At 42.8% G+C, this 18,422-nt stretch overlaps 1 protein-coding gene across 3 annotated transcripts in view; it reads right to left on the minus strand.

Moving 5' to 3' along the window:
- OSBP2 (oxysterol binding protein 2) overlaps positions 1-18,422 on the minus strand; it is a 167,240-nt gene that overhangs the window by 148,130 nt on the left and 688 nt on the right. The window contains exon 1 of one of the 3 annotated variants that reach the window (XM_068910965.1): positions 3,494-3,605. The exons of the other annotated variants lie outside the window; for them this stretch is intronic. The gene's annotated coding sequence lies outside the window, so the exon portion shown is untranslated. Of the gene's footprint in view, positions 1-3,493; positions 3,606-18,422 lie in introns of those variants that run through there. 3 annotated transcript variants of the gene reach the window in all.

Consider the following 18,422-nt stretch of genomic DNA (forward strand, 5'->3'; position numbering starts at 1 on the left):
AAGCTCTTCAGGACATGTTCCTGTAAAGCATAGAGGTTAGAAGTTCATCAGTTAGCAATTTTTCCCCATAAGAACTGATGAACAGACGGGGGAAGGCAAGCAGGAATTTAAAACTTGCATGCAATTTAAAAACACAGGGACAATGTATCACACAGTAAGTTCTTTCCCATTTCTTATAATGCCATCGAAAAAATAAAATAAAATGTTGGCAGCTAGCTTTCCAGAAGCTAGAGATGCCAAGCGCTTTTTTAAAATAAAAATTAGCTGCTTATTGGCCTGCAATTCTGACTGGTAGATCTCTTAGATCAAATCTTGCAAATGCCCCAGTGTCCTTGTCCAACCATTCCTGGAACAGATCACTGTTCTGAAACATCTCAGCTGCTTCATCTGCAAGACGATGCCCAAAGCAAGTCTTTTAGCATTACTCTCTTGAGAGCTCTTTAACAGTTACATTTTCATTACCATGCACTTCCTTAGATGACCGCTGCTCCTCACGTCAATCAAGGATGAAGCATGGAACAAATGTATTTACACACAAGGTGTATTTTTTTCTCCATGGAATCAAATAATCAGAGTAAGGTATTAAATGATAAGTGACAAATCTCCAAAATAACAAAGAACATTTGGTGAAGGGGTGTTACTGTATTTACCTTCACAAAGTAAAGGCCAAAAAGACAGTCCTACTGCTCCTAGTTTTAACAGGGGCACCGTTCCCTCCCAGCCTCTGTGCAGGAATATATGCTCATTCAAAAGCACAAGTTTCACATACTTCAGAGAATTTAGCCCAGGAATCTGGGTCATGTCAATACTTTGCATTGGAATCAGTACTTACAGCTATACATTATCTGCAAAAACCTGTGGATATGGATTGTGTGTTACCAGGAATAGAAAAGTTAAATGTATGGCCAAGAGGGAAAGCAAAGTCATTTACCTTCATAAAGGACTGCTCTCTCACACAGACAAGGATGAGTTACAGCTTGCAGCAAATTTCCCAACTGCTCAGTCCAGATTGTCAGTGTTATTTTAGTATACTGTGCCACAAGAGAATTTCCCTGGAGCAAGGGACACTTCCAGTTTTTTATAGGGATATTAGAGCTGCTTTGACAAAGTTGGAGACCTGTCCTCTACTTTCACTGGCAAAGATTTTGATTTTATTTCCACTGAAGAGCTTAGTGTTTATCTGCTAAAAATGCAAGCCTATATACTTGTTTCCCAGGCAACACTTCACAGGATATACCTTCTTGAGAAGTATCAGCTGCTGTCAATCAGGAAGACTTTTGATCCTCTCCCCATCTCCTCTACCAGGTAAGGTTCACATCCAAGAAACAGCAGTAGATATTTTATCCAAAGGCATCCCATTCTTCTGAGCAGCCCTCCGACAAGTACCTTTCTGCAGGGTCGACAATACACCCACTTTGGGAGAGCAAAGACCTTCCAAAGCAGCCAGCTTTGGAAGGCATCAGGAAGGTAGATAAGCACTTGATGAGCAACACTTGATACATTTTGCACAAACAGAGGCTTCAGTCAACTGAGCAAATGGACAAAAACCTACCCAACTGCTCAGGCACCTGGGAAGCCCAAGGGGTTTTGCCAGTAGGCACCAAAGCCCCGTTGTGGGTTTGGGCCCTGTTGCTTCAGGCAGGGTGGCTTTAATACTTCCTTCTCATGCACACCGGAGAGTACGTGTCCAAAAGTTCACACTGAAGGAACAGAACTGGAAATAGGTTATTTTTAGACCTCGTTCTCAGCAACATTCATTTCCGCAGCAGATACGCCAAATGCTTTTCTGTAAAAGTCCGCCGCCTTTGCTTCTCTAAAGGATTTCAAAATTTGACTGCTCGAGACAGCAGAATGAGGAGGGGGGGGGGGGGGAAGAGACCTGTTTGCTAATTAGGACAGTTTAAACTGGACAACAAAGGCAAGCAAAGTGTTAATATGTAAGAGGACAATAGCCAGTTTGCTTTGCCAATGCCAAAAACAAACAAGAGTGAAAATAGGAAAAGGGGAAACTTATTTGCCATGTACGTTTACTGATATCACAATACTGACATAAGCTCCTCTAATACACTATGAGATCATGGATAGTTACACCTTTGAAAACAAACAGTGACAAGTACAGCTCAGAACTAGAAGGAACTCGGCTTTCCGAAGCTTTCTCACAGCTTTCAAGTTTCCCCAGTCAACAGAAGAAGAAAGTTTAATTCTGTGGCATAATTTTAACGTCTCAGATACTGAAGAACAAACATTTATACAAGTGTTAAGGCAGGTCAGATACAAGACAGGCTAAACAGTGTAAAAGCCACTCTTTCTATACAGACTTTCTGAAAAGGGAGGAAATCTAAGAAGGTACTATTAGAACAACATGACCCACCACTGTTGTTCTAAGTCCTACTTCACACTCTTTCTGGAGCCACTGTGACCTACAGAAATAATCCAGGGACATCAGAAAGCAAAGGTTCTCCAACAAAAGACATTTACCTGACACAGTTAGCCTTTTGTGTTCAGAAAAAAACATCTCACAAAAGCTCAGACGCCTGTGAAAGGTTAAGATATCCCCTTGTCGCATCCACTTTATCAGTTCACAACTGAGAAGTCAAAAATACTCCAGAGGCTTTTGGAAAAAAATATATTAAAAAAGTGGAATAAAGGTAAAAAAGAAGGAAACTCCCCATTGCTTTGATGTCAAACAGAGAATGGAATGAAGAAAGCTTCCAGGGGGGCACAAAGTTCCAACTCCAGATAAATCATTTCTCTTTTGGCAGAAAAGAGACAAAAGAATAGGCAAACACTGCAAGTATGAGCGTGGGAGAATCCATCCTCTGCTTCCAAACTGAAAGCTCACCAAATGCAGAAGCCAAAGATACTTCTAGATTTACACTAAAGACAAGACTATGAAGTGTTTTAACCCCAGCACATCGCCAAAGAGCAAAGCATCACAGCACAAGCCAACCCAACGGACAGAACTCTGTTGCAACAGTTTCTGCATCAGGACACTGTACGTGAGGCCAGAAAAACTCTACGGTTTCCCGGGGAGGGGATCCCATTTATCTCAAAAGAAAGCTTTGTGCCTAGAGATCTTCAAGGCTGCAATCGTGTTTTCTTTAAGCAGCGTAGCTCTTCAGCCCTCTATAGGGCAATGGAAATCACCTAATTTAGCACCATTTCTTGCCATCACCTAAAATTAACAGTCAGGAAGATACCCTCGGTATCAATCCCATTTCTCTCGCTGCCTACAAAAGCGCAGCTTTCTCTGGACACAAGCTGTTATTGAGCAATGTTTTAAGTACCACGAAGTGCAGCTGTCAGCATCTCAGCTTCTCAGAAAGAAGTACAAAGCCCCAGCAAGCAAACCCAGCTAAAGTCAGTCTCCTTGTATTAGCTTCCTTTAGTCCAAACGGCAGCTTAAAATGCATTTCGCTGATGCCTTCCTATTGTTTCATCTCCCCACTTTTTTTTTTTTTTTCCCCCTAAACGCGCTGCAAGATTCACTTACAGGGGAAACCAAAGGAGCTTAAGGGCTCCAACAGGCAGCACGGCGGAGGGGACTCGGTTAATCGTCCACGGGCTCGGGGCAGGAGCGACAAGGAGATCCCAACCGAGATGAAAAGGAGTTCAGCCTGCTCCTTGGCCATTTTTCAGATCACTGGTCTCAGCTGCCATTATTGCCTTTTCTGGGGTATACAGAGGACAGAAAAGTCTCAGTAATTTTTAAAGAGCATAAAAATGAGCTACCAACACAAAACCACATTTTACAAAGGTGAAAAATAAAGCTGCATTTATTCTCTTCCTTTCCACCCCAGATGCACTGGAGTGATTTTATACATGAAGACTAATTTTTGTTACCTTTTCTCCCCATGCTCCTTTCTTTCTTCTTTTAAACAGGTGATGGAAGAGAACCATTAAAAAGTCTGAAGTCTTAGTTATTTCTTCCAGGGGACAGGAGAGCAACAACAAATGCTGCAACATGGAGGAGGAGGAAGAATACTTTAGGAAATCTTTCTCCAATCTCAAACCAGTATATTAATGAATACAAAAAAGTTTCTCTAAACTTAGATCTGCCTTTTGGTCAGCTTCATCAAGCCAAATCAGAAAAGCTTAGAGAAAAATATCTAAATTGCCACAAATGGGTTGGTCAGAAGTGATACTAGTGAAAGAGGCAGATACTCTTTCCCAAATAAGCAGGCTGGATGACCAAGTCTGAATACCGTGCGAGGAGAAACTAAGCTGTTAGAACTGCAACGTTTGTATGCAGAAGCAAACTCTTTTTATAAAGATCTGGCATAGCAGAAAGGTTATTCTTGAGGTTGTATTAAAGAGCTAAAAGGTGCACTTAGCACTAAGTAGTATTACAGGCTTTCACTTATTCTAGTCACGTGAGTATACTGAAATTGGGCAGTGATTTTAAGCATTCCTCTAGCTTTACATTCCTCAGGCTATAGATTCTCCCTTAATACCCCATACGTTGCCACAATCCTGCTCTGTTTTCCTCCTCCCATACCAAGCCAACAAACCTCTCCATGTTTTCTCCCACCAACTAAAGCAAAAATATGTTTAGGGCAGAAAACTACCTTACAAAGTTACAGCTGCACTACTGCACAAAGCAAACCCAACCGGTACAAAGCCCGCCCGCCCCTTCTCCATGTTCGAGTCTCACCACAATAGACTTGTGTTTTGTCCTTTCATCCGATGCGAAGATAAACTTAGCGGAGAGAGAAATAAAACGGAAGGATTCACGTCGCTTGCATTGTCCATCTTCGCGCCAACAGCATCAAGAACAAAAACGGTGCTTTGAAGAGCGGTCACCACTCCACTATTACTCCAGCTCTAGCAACGCCGCTCCCTTAGGGGAAGGGATACAACGCACTTTCACAACATCTGCCAGGCAGCACTCCCATCTCGACAATGAACATGACGGGACGTCTTCCCGTCTCCGGATAAAGGAATAATCTCTAATGAGGGACAGCTGTAGTGCCGTGCACTCTCTAATGCAGGGTACAGAAAGTTTTTCTGCAGACAGCACGAGAGAGCAATACGAGGATCCAACGATGGATCCTTTTCCATTGGGGAAAAGGATGACAGCCCCATACACTGTAAGATAAATATCAACACTTCTTTTGCAACGCTTTCATTTCTTCCAAAGGCACCTAGAGTTTCGCCCTGGAAAAATCCAGGGCTTTTGAGACAAGATAATACCATACTCTGGCTTATTTTCTTAATGCAATTCAAGGAAGATACATCAATAAGACTGCAGGAGAGAGGACACCAACTTACCTAACAACACACTCTGTAACCTGCATGCAAGTTCTCTACTCAACTTAGACCCAAACTCCAGCGAGACGACGTGGCGTTCGAAGCCATATGCACTGCATTGCCAAACAGAGTTGTCAAGTTACATTCAAGCGATTGATCCCACTTTTTGGCAGCACACAAGTTCCTACAGCAAAATCTTATTCCATTGTTTTGTCTGGTCAGGAAATACATTTAAAGGCTTTCCTGCTGGGTTTACTATAACACACGCGTGGCAGATCAACAGCACTTGATTAGCTGCATGTAAAGTCAACAGCACAGATACACCGGCAATTCCATAAACAAATCACAATTTATAAGTTAAAAATATATATACACCTAATGGTAGTAATGTAGTTTACTCGCACAAAACATGGGACACAGGGTTTGCAAGAATTAACTTATTTCCATTACAATGCAAATGAAAAACAACGAAAACTGACAGAAGCAAGTGTTGAACGTGAGACATAATTCACTGCATGCCTATGATGTGTTGCTTCAGCCTACTTCCTATCATGATTAAAAGCCAGCTTAATATTGGTATTTCAACTAGTTATAGTTATTTCACAAATTCTTCCTTTCTAAAACCACAGAAATTGTAACTCTTCATCATGGAAATGCCTTTGAGAGTAAGTTCACAAGAACATTAAACCCACACTACTCTACAGCTAATTACATGGTTCCTACTCCTGTTACAACTATTCAGCTGTCAACCTTTATATCCACCCATGAAATACGGAGCATTTAACGTAGCAGTTAAATTATAGGAGTAAACTTAATCGTCACATTCCTGGCACAGAGCACTTTACTACAAATTTTGCCACCGCCTTCCTACAGTATTTGTAGGTATTTTTCCCTGAAGGACTCGATGTCCAGTCACCAAACAGTACATTATCTATGGAATTTAACTCATAAGACACAAGATCATTTTGAAGGCCTTTCCTCTGTTCCCATGAGCAAGTACAACCTAAACTCACCATTAACCTAGTTTACACTTAATGCATACTTGGAAATCAAAAGTAAAAATCCTGATGGAATCAGTCTTGGTCCCACTTCATATGCTTTATGGAATAGCCAAATAATGTCAACATAGTGCTCTTTCCAGAAGAAGAAAGTCAGATAATATATTAACCTGTAAAATCCCCAAAATGGAGACCATGGCATATGAGCAGCCTAAGAGATATTTAGTTCTTGTACAGTAAAGGCAGATGCAAAGTAGAATCTAACTCAATACAAATATCACAGACCTTTATATGTAGTAAGGTGAAGAGTTGTGTGGTCTAAGGTACTTAGAAGTGAAGTTCAGGTATTGGCACCTACAGGCTGTAAGTAGGAAAACAAATTTACTCGTTAAAGGATGACACAGAGCGTCTCAAAGGAAAAATAAAACACCTAATTAAGGGATGACTTTCTAGATCTCTGCAACTAAACTTCCAAAGTTTAAAACTAAACTTCCAAGGAACTTGCATGCATAGGTTTTCCACTTCAAAAGAGAAGGGTTTTTTTAATACTTTTCTATAGGTAGGGAAAAAAAGAGGCCAGGAGATGAAAGGTTAAGTGGCTCATCCAGCCTATGTAAAAATGCAGAAAACAGTTTAAGGGCAGTGTCACAGCTGAGAAGCCCCATCAACCACATAGCCCAAAGCAAAGAGCTAAGAATTTGAGAGTCTGTCCCTCAGTCAGCTCCCAAAGCAAATCCCACTCCTAAGGGATTAGGAACTCACCCAGTTCTTTAACTCCTGAGATGTTCCAGCAGGACACTACATTTATTACGAGAGTTAACTAATGAAACCATAATATGACATTAATGCACAGTTTAATCACTTCATAGCTTCAGATTTGCATTTCTATCGGCTTTTCAGACTGTTTTAGTGGTCACAGTGTTCCTTCCCTAAATTTAGAAGCTAACTTTAGAGAATAAGACTTGGTATGATTAAAAAAATAAATAAATAAATAATGGAGAAGGGGGAAAGAAAACAAACAAACAAAAAAAGTACTGCAGTCTCAAAGAGTCCAGGAATTAAGAGCTGCTTGGCATTGAGCTGGAATAGTTTGATGAGGAACGCTAGCTTTTAAAAAAACAAACTTTCAGTACTATTAAAAGTCAACTCCAGGATATGCACAAAGCACACAGTGAGATTACACTGTTTGAGTTGTACCTTGAGCACCAGCGTCCTCACCGATTCCTCCTCAGAAGTGGCTTATCAGATTTGTAAGTGGATTCTGCTTATTTTCTAACGTGAGGCATAGAACAGAGCCCCTGACAATGAGATATATCTTTATACCCTTCCTGCCCCACTCCCAAGCCTACACCACTAGGTCATGACTCAATTCTCATCACAGGGCAAAGAGCTGGAAAAGCAGAGCAGGATTGAGGACCCAAATGATGTCTCAGAAGTAACATCTGGGAGGAGAGAAGCAGCATCACAAGGAGTAAAATGAGTTATTTGTACACTAACCAATGCTCTGAAGTCTGTTCAGGTCTCCCTTCTTCGTATACTGAGGCCTTTCCATGCCATTCTCCACATCAGAAGGTGAATAATCATAGAAGCACACAGTAACTGAGGTTGGAAGGCATCTCTGGAGGTCTCCAATCCACCATGCTGCTCTGAGCAGGGTCACCCAGCTGAGGTTGCTCAGGACTTTGCCTAGCCAGTTCAAATCCCTCCAAGAATTTCCTCCATCTCCCTAGACGCCATCCCAGAATTTGACCCTGCTCCTAGTGAAAACACATTTCCTTGCAACTGTCGGGGATTTCCCATGTGCCTACACCCTGTGCTCTGACCCCAACCACCTCAGTGCCCTTCCTTGGACTTGCTCCAGCACGGCCACGGCTTGTCCTGGGGAGCCCCAGACCGGACCCAGCGTCCCAACAGGCCTCCCCAGCGCTGAGCAGAGGGCAACAGCCCCTTCCCTCCACTTGCTGGTTGCACACTTGCTAACATAGCCCAGAACGCAGGCTGCCATCGCAGCTGGGACCCGCTGCCACCTCCCGGTCAGCACGTTGTCCCCTAGGACCCACCAGGGTCTCTCTGGCAAAGCCGCTCTCCAGGCAGCTGGCTCCAGCCTTCCTGCTGCCTCGGGATTTTGCAGCCCAGAGCCAGACTGCGTATTTGCCTCTATCGAGCTTCATGAGGTTTCCATCAGCCCATGTCTCCAGCCTGTCACATTCCCTCTGAAGAGCAGCCCTGCCTCCTGATGTAGACATGCTGAGAGCATGCTAGGGCCAAGTCATTAACGTTAGTCCCAGTATTTGCTTCTTAATCTGATAGTGTTTACCAAAAAAAAGTTGAAATACTAACAAATATCAAGCCACACAATATTCCTAATTGGTCCCTGACAAGACACAGCTGCTGTGAACATTGCTCTATACCAGCTCCAACAGGGAGTCCTACCTGCTGTCTCAAGGCAATAAAAGTAAAATACAACTCAAATGTGCATATTATAAACTGATAGCATGCCAGACATGCTCAATTCAAATTATACAAGATTAAGAGGATCCTGCCATCTTTTGTACCATTTCCAAAAAAGACATAGCAGTCCACCAGCAGTTTAGAAATAAGAGACTGCTTCAGAGCAAGACGACTTTTGGTTTGACTCTTAACTCCTGTTTATAAAAATTACATCCCAGGAGAGGTTCAGAAACTAGGGAGCCTGCAGCAGTGTCTCACCAACACAGAGCAGAGACACATCAGTGACAAGGAAAGAAAAAATTGCTTGAACAAAGTATAACCATGTACTAGTTTCAGCTGACCACACACTATAAACCTATAGCGCTCTTTGCTCCACAAGCTCTGCTGGGGAACTCCTGGGTGGCAACTCATAAAAACAGGAAGGGCTCCAAATTCAACATCTCATGAAACCAGCAGCTCCTTGAACCGTTCATCCTCGCCGAAACGGTCACGTAGCTCTGCTGCAACTCTTGACATGACGAAGTTAAAAGTTCTGGAGCATATAATTACCGTTGCCATGGCAAACTATTTTTATTATTCGCTCCTTGAGGACCTCGTGCTGCAGAACAGAATACCCTTGAGAGTATTTAAGAAACAAGGCAACAAACAGTTGGCACTTGTGCGACTCTACACTAACCACTGTTTAGTGGGCTAGACACAACAGGCAAGGGAAACACAGCAATACAGTCTAGGGCTCTACAAAACTAAACCAATTACATCACCCAGCAGCAGCCACAGCAGCAGTGTACACACGCACACCCACGCTTGAAAACAGCAAAGCCTGAAGATGTCAGTCGAAAAATAACGACAGCTGTGGACTGGGCTTCTGAGGTCAACCCAGCCCCTACGATTCACCCTGGAGCACGGCCTGGGTGCTCACTCCAGACGCCCCCAGGAAAGGGATTCAAATCAAAGGCTGAAACTTAACATCATTAACTTAACTCTTAACGGCCTGCAGGCACAGTTGGCACCCCTCAGCTGCTGGATATCGTCTCCAGATATTCCAGACAAAAAGGTGTTTTTTCAGTCATGACATTAAAAGCTATCTATATGAGTTTAAGTGATTTTGCTATCAGGTGGAAAGGAACAATACAGGAGCTGAGAGATTAATGGATTTTCCCAGGCTTAAGAAACGAATCAATAATGAACTCTAAATTCCATTAATAATTCTCTACTCCAAAATCCAAATCCATTTCTTACTCTCCACTCATCCACAATCCACCTGGAGATAAGAAACATCTCCTTCCTACTACCATCAGCACTCCTCAGTCAGCCATCGTTATTTTGCAGCCAAGTACATCCAGACTTATCCTGTGTTCTGAACTGTGATCCATTCATTTTTCGCATGTTTCCAAGAAGAGCTACCATTCTTGACGATGGCAGAAGATCTGAGAAAAAAAAAAAATTTGTATTGCAGATGTTTCTTGCACCCTAGTGGACAGTGAGGCTACAGTAACGCACTGGAAGCCTTGGCCAAACGGGAACACAACTGGAAGCTTACAGAATGTTCCTTATGAGTGTCATGGAAAGAAAATTTTCCAAAAATGTAAAGACTCACAGTCCTAGTGAATCAGTTGCCATGGATATTTTCTTCTGTGACAAATACTCTAATTCCACGTTCAAATGACTGACAGGCACCAAGTATGAAGTCAGCTGGGAAGAGTCCAATGCCGCAATTCCGAAAATGCAGCTGCACTTATAACCGGTTGTTACTTAACACCGCAGGGAACTTCACTGATGGAGCAAGTAATGGAGCGAGTAAACTGAACACACGCCCCTGTAGTGGTAGGCCAACCACCTTCCAGAAAAGAAGCTTCACTGTCAAGCCAGGTACACAACTTCCTCCAGCGTTACTGCTGCAAATCCATGATATCACAGAAGCATGCCACGAAAATAAGTTTGTCATTCATTAAGAAAAGATCGTACAGTTGCAGTGCGTAGGGCTGAACTTTTCACCAATTAACAAACCTGAAGTTAAAAGGTCTTTGCATGTAGCAGTAATATGCAAGCAGTAGACATGAAGAACCATAGTTTCTGCTTGGTTCCTTATAAAATACTTAGAAGTCTACTTTAGCTATTATTAACAGATCTTAAAAATCACAGCTTTGTGTTAAAAGAGAAAAAGGGAAAGGCGTAGACTCCTACAGCACCATATTCATCTTCATATGTATTGTGGAAACTGTTCAAATCTAAGTTGCTACGCCTGCCCCTACAGCATTCTTTGTTGACAGAAATAGTTTGGCCCAAATCAGTCTGAAAGGAAGGACTGCTGGATAAAGTGCAAACAGACCGTACCTGGTGCAACAAGTCATTTGTAACACCCATGTGCAAGCCAGAGAGTCAGTACTAGCAACACTGCAAAAAATTTACCGCAGTCAATGTAAACACTGTGAACTGTATGATGTAACATTTGCAAGCAGCAGCATAACCAACAGTTCAGAAATGTTATAAAGTTATGAGCAATGGCATCTGGAGATGCTGGGAGGGAGGGATGACTAAGAGCGGTAAGCTGCATTTCAAAACAGAGCCTTCAAGAGCCTGCGTTTGCAAAGGTAAAAATGAATTATATAATAGTCTGGAGCAGGACCAAGGAGAAGATTTGCTCAGCTGTTATCACAGGGCTGCCACTGCCAATTGAATCATGTCACTGACCCTGTACTACCATGCTTTCAATTTGCATTTTTAATTCTGAAGTTGATCCACGCACAGCCTGAAGGCTCAACACAGGCACACTCACCCACATGCCTGTATGAGTCAGCAATCACTGACCACTCAGCAACAGCACATCTCAGCTTCCGTACCCTCTAGCTTTCACTCAATCTGCAGTTTTCAGAGAAAGAAATATCAAGTAATTAATTATTAAGCAAGCTTTTTGATTGAAACCAAACAAAAGTTGATACAAAATGTATGAAGATCCCTGCCAAGATGCCATAGGAACGATTGAAATAATTGAACTGCATAACGAAGACCGAAAGGAAATTTAACACCTACAGCTAGCTCCGTTCCTGAAGTCTGTTAGCACTATCACAATTTGGGGACGAATCTTCAGGAGTTTAAAGCACGACTAGCTGCCTGCCTTCCAGACAGCAGACTGGGACCACTCAAATTTCAGGGTGATGACCTGAGCAATTGGCCACCAGAACTAGAGCTGAAGAGATCTATGAAAAGCAAAGAACCCTAGTAGCATTACATACCTAAGTTATCTAAAATTACCTGGATAAGTTACCTAGGTCATTTATACGCATGCACAGTACAATACAGAAAATAAGTTCAATAGCGTAACTTGCTATATAATAAAAATCAAACCAAAGGTAACGGAAGTCCACGTCACTCAAACAGTATTTTCAACACTTCATGTTTCACTGATTGAAAGCTTCTCTTCAGAAGTAAATCAGGTAGTTTAAGAAGGATACTGCAAGGAAAAAAATATAAACAAGGGAGCTGTTAGCAAGTTTCTAGCACTACTTCTGGCAGGAGATTATCAGCTCCTTCACCACTGATTCCCTGCAGGTAGGTACAGAGGATGACAGACCAAGCAAGTAGAAATGTAAACCTGCAATTGGAGCAGGAGATCAGAACCATATACGCGTTACCCTGGCAGAAAACACAGACATAGGAACCACACTCAAACAGCAGGTGTGCACCTGGATCAGAAGAGACAACCGTATCATTTCCAGAGCATGCACAGCAGAGGTCCAGGAGCACACAGCAAATGGACTTTTCCACTGCTATTTTTAAGGTAGAGCCAGAGTTAAAGAAAAACTTGAAGACTGCTGACATAACTTCTCAGATGTAAGCAAAACCACTACTATCACTCAGCATCAGTCAGGCCATACAAGCCCTTAGCTACCAGATGCAAAAGGCAGAGCTGAAAAGCAGCTACCAGCAACACAAGGGAGGAACAAAAGACTCAGAAACGACCTTCTCCTGCCTTTGCAGAGGAAAACTGACATAGTAAGAACCCAGGAAAGGCATGACTATACCTAGGCTTTTTTTTTTCCCCGCAAAGCTCAAACAGGCGAGCCTAGAAATATGAAACAGGCTTCTCATTCTCTCATAAGCATCTGCACAGCTGTGCCTGTAAATAGGCTGCGTACTTGCAAACGTACGCAGGAACTGAACCGCAGAGTGAGTGACGTACCTGGAAGTTCACTATGCGGTCCACGTTGAGATGGCAATACAGGCTGCAAGTCACACTGCACAAAACGCGCTGTTCCTCTGGCCATCGCAAAATTTGGTTCTACACAAGATAAACCAGTTGTTTCTCCTACAACTTCATCAAATGAAACACCTGGCTCAGTATACTATCCTTAGGAACATGTCGGGGGAAAAAAGTAACAAGGGAGTCCCCAACTCTGGTTGATTGGTTGCAACCAACAAGCAGAATCAGGAAGAATGCTACAACCAAAGGGACAGGTAGAAAAATTCTGATATAAAAAAAATCTTCCTTTATTCTTACAATATCGGGGAGCAGAGGTCAACTGCTGTACAGTATAATAAACACCCAGTTAGCTCTGTTGAGGGGTAAATAGGTTCAGTGCAACAATGCTAACAATCAGGGTATGATGAAAACACCTGTAAGAACTAGGATCTCTGGTTCACGCTCTCCTACAGCACAAAGAGCTGCGAATACAGTTGCTGCTTTGAGTCAAGTGAGCCCGATTCCCTTAACGCAGTAATAAACTGGAAGCAGAGAAATCACATTTGCAAACAAACAACCCAGGAGAGCTCATTCCTCCTCGCACTCCCTGGCAGCACTCAAATGTCTTCCCACTCAGCTGCAGCTCTGCACTTGCCTGGGGCCTGGTGGAACCTCGCTGGGAGACGCTTGGCAGGGCGCGAACACTGTGCCCACGGTTACAGAACACAGAAGTTGGGTTTCCTCAAAAACACGCAATGATGAACAGTCAACAGCAAAACTCCGTATGGCCGAAGTGAGTATCGTGCAAAAACAAGATGACTGAGAACAAGCGTTATTACGATTAATTATAAAGTTACCATGAAGCTACAGGGCTATCTTTGGGACCTACATACTCAATCACCCCAAAGAAAAAAAGTAATCAAATACTTTCAGCTACTTCATACTTGTGGTGAGACAAGCTGCTATAAAAATCATTCTAGGAGAATGTATGTTGGAAACTGAATTAACACTTCAGTTTTTGACTAATATGACTGATCCCTCTCCTGATTTTATTTTGTGCCAACAAATATAAAGAAAGTTTTTTTTTTTAATCATGAGGTTGGTCAAACACAGGAAGAGGGGCCCAGAGAGGCTGTGCAATCTCCAGCCTTGGAGGCATTCAAACCTCAACAACTCAAAGCCACGAGCACAATCTCACCTAGCGACCCCACACTGAGCAGCGGATTGGGACTGGAGACTTCCAGAGGTCTCTTCTGATCTCAATTATTCTGTGATTCTAACAGCAGTAGCAATTTTCCACCTCCCACCTGAATCCACTGCCTCAGCTTTGCTAGAGCCCTAGCACAAGAAGCAGCAGAAAACATCAGGTCATATTGGGTGTCTCTTTGCTACATGAGATCTTAAAATGCTGATCAAGAGTTAACTGCTGTATAAACAAAGTTATTTGAAGAACCTTGCTCTGGGAAAGACAGCTCTTCTAGGGAATCAAACTGTCCTTCCCCTCCACGCCAGCAGGATACCATAGGCAGGACAGTTAATCCAGTCCAGAAGAGCGATCTGGCTTCTACAGCGTTTTCAGCATTGAGTAGAGCTAAGGACTGCTATCAGGTGAGAAGACTTTCAGGTCACAGCAATGAGCAAACAACAGAGCACAAAACATTTTTTCCTTTTCCATTTGGCACTATTTTAACTACCATTTCCGGTGGCCACCAGCAGTACTGCTGTAGACTCGTCAGACATACAACCCATAAATAAAGGGCTACAAACCAATCCTGTAGAGGAGAAAACCTGAAACTAAAGCTATTTGAAATATGAGAAAGCTGCTTGGAGAAGACAACACTCATCTAGAATATCAACCAGAAGAGCCAAAAAACAACTTTTGATAAATTAATAGTTACCTAAAGATCCTCTCTAATCTCCTTGGGAACCCTTATCTCTTCAAGGTGATTAGACTCTGCCACACATACACTCTAATCACAGCTAACAATAAATCTGTAAGTGGAATCCTGCCACTCCAGTTTGGAGAAAGATTTTTGATCATCGAGTCAAGTACACTAGCTGTGCCATACTTAACTTCTAGCTTCCCACTACAGACATTGTCCTGATTTCCAGGTCAGCCAGTAAACTTATCCCAAAAATACGCTAACAGGGACAGTCAAGGGCAATTAGAATGGTAGAAGAAGAGAAGAATATAAGGGCCTCCTCAACCCCAAAAGTCATTCACAAGCAATGAGAGAGTTGTGAATACCCTGCAGGTGACTCTCCTTACCTCCATAATTTCCAGGGAGAGAGACTGGCTGTAAGCTCAATAAACTGCACATTGTCTGGAGGACTGCTGGTTGCTCCTCAACCTCTCTCATATAGCGAGATGCCAACTAAGACATTCCAAGGCAGGAGAGTGATGTGAAGCACATCCATTCATGTGCCTTCCCATGCCCAGAAAGACAGCCCAGCCCTTTCTCAATTGCATTTTTAACCATTCAAGTATTGGGTTGTGAAACGTAGCTCTACTTTTGTCAGACACCAACCTGCAACTGCCTTGCAGACAAAGAACCACCCAATCTGCAGAACAGGGGTGCCAGCTCTCCTGTTTAATTTCTGTGGTCGAGAAAGGTAATGCACAATGTCTCACTGCCTGGAAGGGAGGAGGTTATTCAGAAGACCTGGGATCTCTTCCTGGGCAACTATCTTGCTGTGCAACTTCTGAAAAGTGCCTTAATCTAAATGCCTCATTACAAAGAGGAGTTCCTCCCAAGACATCTTTAAGAATTATTCAGCTATTATCATCTTCCGCAGGTTTACAGTACATACAGCACGAGCGTACATACTGCATGGAAGCTTCACAGGCGGTATGTCTTCATAGGATTAGCCAAGATACAAGAGGCTTTAAATATTCAAATTAATTTGGAAGGAATATTCTAATTAGAAGTTTTATTTCAGTAAACTGCTCCTGTGAAACCAACCAGGCAGAGAACAAGAGTCCCACCTGGCTGCCTGAGAATACTTCAAGAAGTAACTCCTGCCATATGGCGCTACACCCACCCACACTCTATTACAACAGGACTTCCCAGTAGGCCTCACAAGATTTCAAGAGCTCAACTCTACAAACAAAACACCTAGCAGGAATCACTGCCAGACGACTTCATAGGCTTTTTTTAATTTTTTTTAAAAAAAGGTAACCTAAACAGTGAGCAGAAGGAAATTCAAATGAAAAGCTTCAATCTGAAACTGCATCAATACGCTCAAGGAGGCACTTAGGCGTCACGGTAGAATTTTTCAATTAAAATTACTTTTACAAGCACCAGCAAATTGAAGTTTCTATTGCCTTCCTCACGTTAGCCCTGAATAGTCAACAGCTAAAAGGATGCAAGTCATCAAGAGTGTGCGTCAGGACAACCATCTTCTAAATTCAAATTACGAAGGTGTCAAAAGGCACTGAGGTGAGAGCGCAGTGATCTTTCAATAAGGACACGATTTGTCCTGTAAAACCTTTTGCAGCTAATACAGAGAAAGACAACTGTAGCACGCATCTTCAGAGCTGGAGGAGTACAAAGAACCAGCAAAAAGTGAGACACACAGACCACAGAATATCGAGAGACCTTTACAGAACTTGATTTTTAAAGTCACTCCATAAAAGTCAAACAAACAGAAGACCACATGTTTCATGACAGTTTCCTCACATAGAAGACATGGATGAAAACTCACTGCCTGACACCTGGGGCTTCTTTGCTTCTATCAGTTAGCCAGAAACAGCATCAAAAAATGGCAACATACCCAGGATCATCACACAGGAGTTCCCTGCCATAATCAGTTCTAGCTGGCACTCGATGGCTAGGCTTGTCTTCTACTAAGAGAGCTGGTTTTGAGAAGTATCATGGGGGGGGGGGGTTCCATTTGTTTAATGGGGAAAAAAAAAAAGGCAAGAAAATAAGCACTTTCCCACATGATCTGTACTACATTTTTGTACTTGTGACTCACAACTGAATTAACTCAGTTCTCATCAAGTCCAGCAATGAAAAAACAACTCAGTAGTTCAGTATGTTTAAATTAGCCCTACCAAAAATGCATAATAAGCCAAAGTACTTTACCCAAGCAGCCGCTGCACACCTGAACTGGCCAGAAGTTCCACTCGGTAATTCTAGCTCAACTTTATCATGCACTGCTCAAAATGCACTTCCTTGGGTGATTTTCTGTTGTTTCAGCCTACAGCATATCAAGTTGTCTTAAAATAAATTTAGTTCTTCTCATTTAAAATAAAAAGAAAAGCAGTTAAAGAAAACCAGCTGTTTGCTAAAGACAGACTTGGCAGCAATAAAAAAGCACTCTCACAAGGTTACAAACAGAGCATTAAATTTCAACAACTATTTAAAGCTGCATAGTTCTGTAAGTCCAGACCTAGCCTACAGTTAAAGAGCATAAAAATATCAGAAAGGATTAAAAATAAGTTAGCTGAATTACCAAAAGGTAACTAGGTTCTTGTGGGGTGGTTGGCTTCAGAGCCTTTTTGTTCTGGCTGTGCTGTGGGTTTTTTTTAAGGTTTTTAAAAATCTCCAAGTAGACAGACAGACACACTGTTAAAACTTCTGACCTAGTACATGGCAACATCTGAACTCAGGACCTAAGTTCCAGATTTCTCTTTACCTACTGGATGAGTTTATATTAACAGCTGTTAGTGACTTGACGCTCACTAATCAGGGAACAGGAACACAAACTTTACGCTGAGAGAAAAACAGCTTTCAGTTAGCCTTTAAAGAAAAGTCCTAACTGGCATGCTTTGCCATTTTAAAGATATATACTTTAGAAAACTCTAACCACCTTTAAAATCAGGGATCGCTTCCATTTCCTGAAATACAAGCAACATATACCCCATGAAAGAGAAGGTGAGAGAGCAGAAAGGCATTAGAGGGAGTCTTCCCAGAGACAAGAACAAACGCAGTCCTTCCCAAGGTATAAAACAAAAATCATACGGCATCCATGTATTTATATTTCACCACTCAGCTGATATAAAAACACCGAGCGCCAATTAGAAAGGCATTACACCCAGGATCAAAGCTTGCAGCCCCCAGCCCCGGTGTCTCAGGTACCACAGTCCTGAGACAGGAGCAGCCCATCCGGAGCACAACCATCACTGTAGAGAAAGCTGGGCAAGACTCCGGAGTCACCACTAAAGCGTTATAACGTCCTTCCTTCCTCCAATACAATAGTCTTCTCTCTTACCGGCTTTCCCGAGCCCAAAGGTCGGGCCTAACCTCCTTCTCCCTGGGGAGCAGCACTCACCCTTGCGCACGCTGCTCTTCTAAGTATTCGCAGCCTCCGCGCTTCCAAAACTAGCCCCGTGCCCAAGAACGGCGGGGAAGCGCGTCCCAAAATCAAACCACGGCTCCCAGAGAAGAGAGGCTCATTCTGGGGTACTGCTCACACTACGAGTTTTATTTTAAGTGCAGGTGCTTTCCCGAAAGGGGGGGGGGGGGGGACAATAAACCGGGCAACTTTGGGGCAAACAGCCTGGCGGGAACCTCACCTTCCAGGTCCCCCGGGGGGGG

Source organism: Struthio camelus, chromosome 17 (assembly GCF_040807025.1).
Source record: "Struthio camelus isolate bStrCam1 chromosome 17, bStrCam1.hap1, whole genome shotgun sequence".
NCBI classification, from domain to species: Eukaryota; Metazoa; Chordata; class Aves; order Struthioniformes; family Struthionidae; genus Struthio; species Struthio camelus.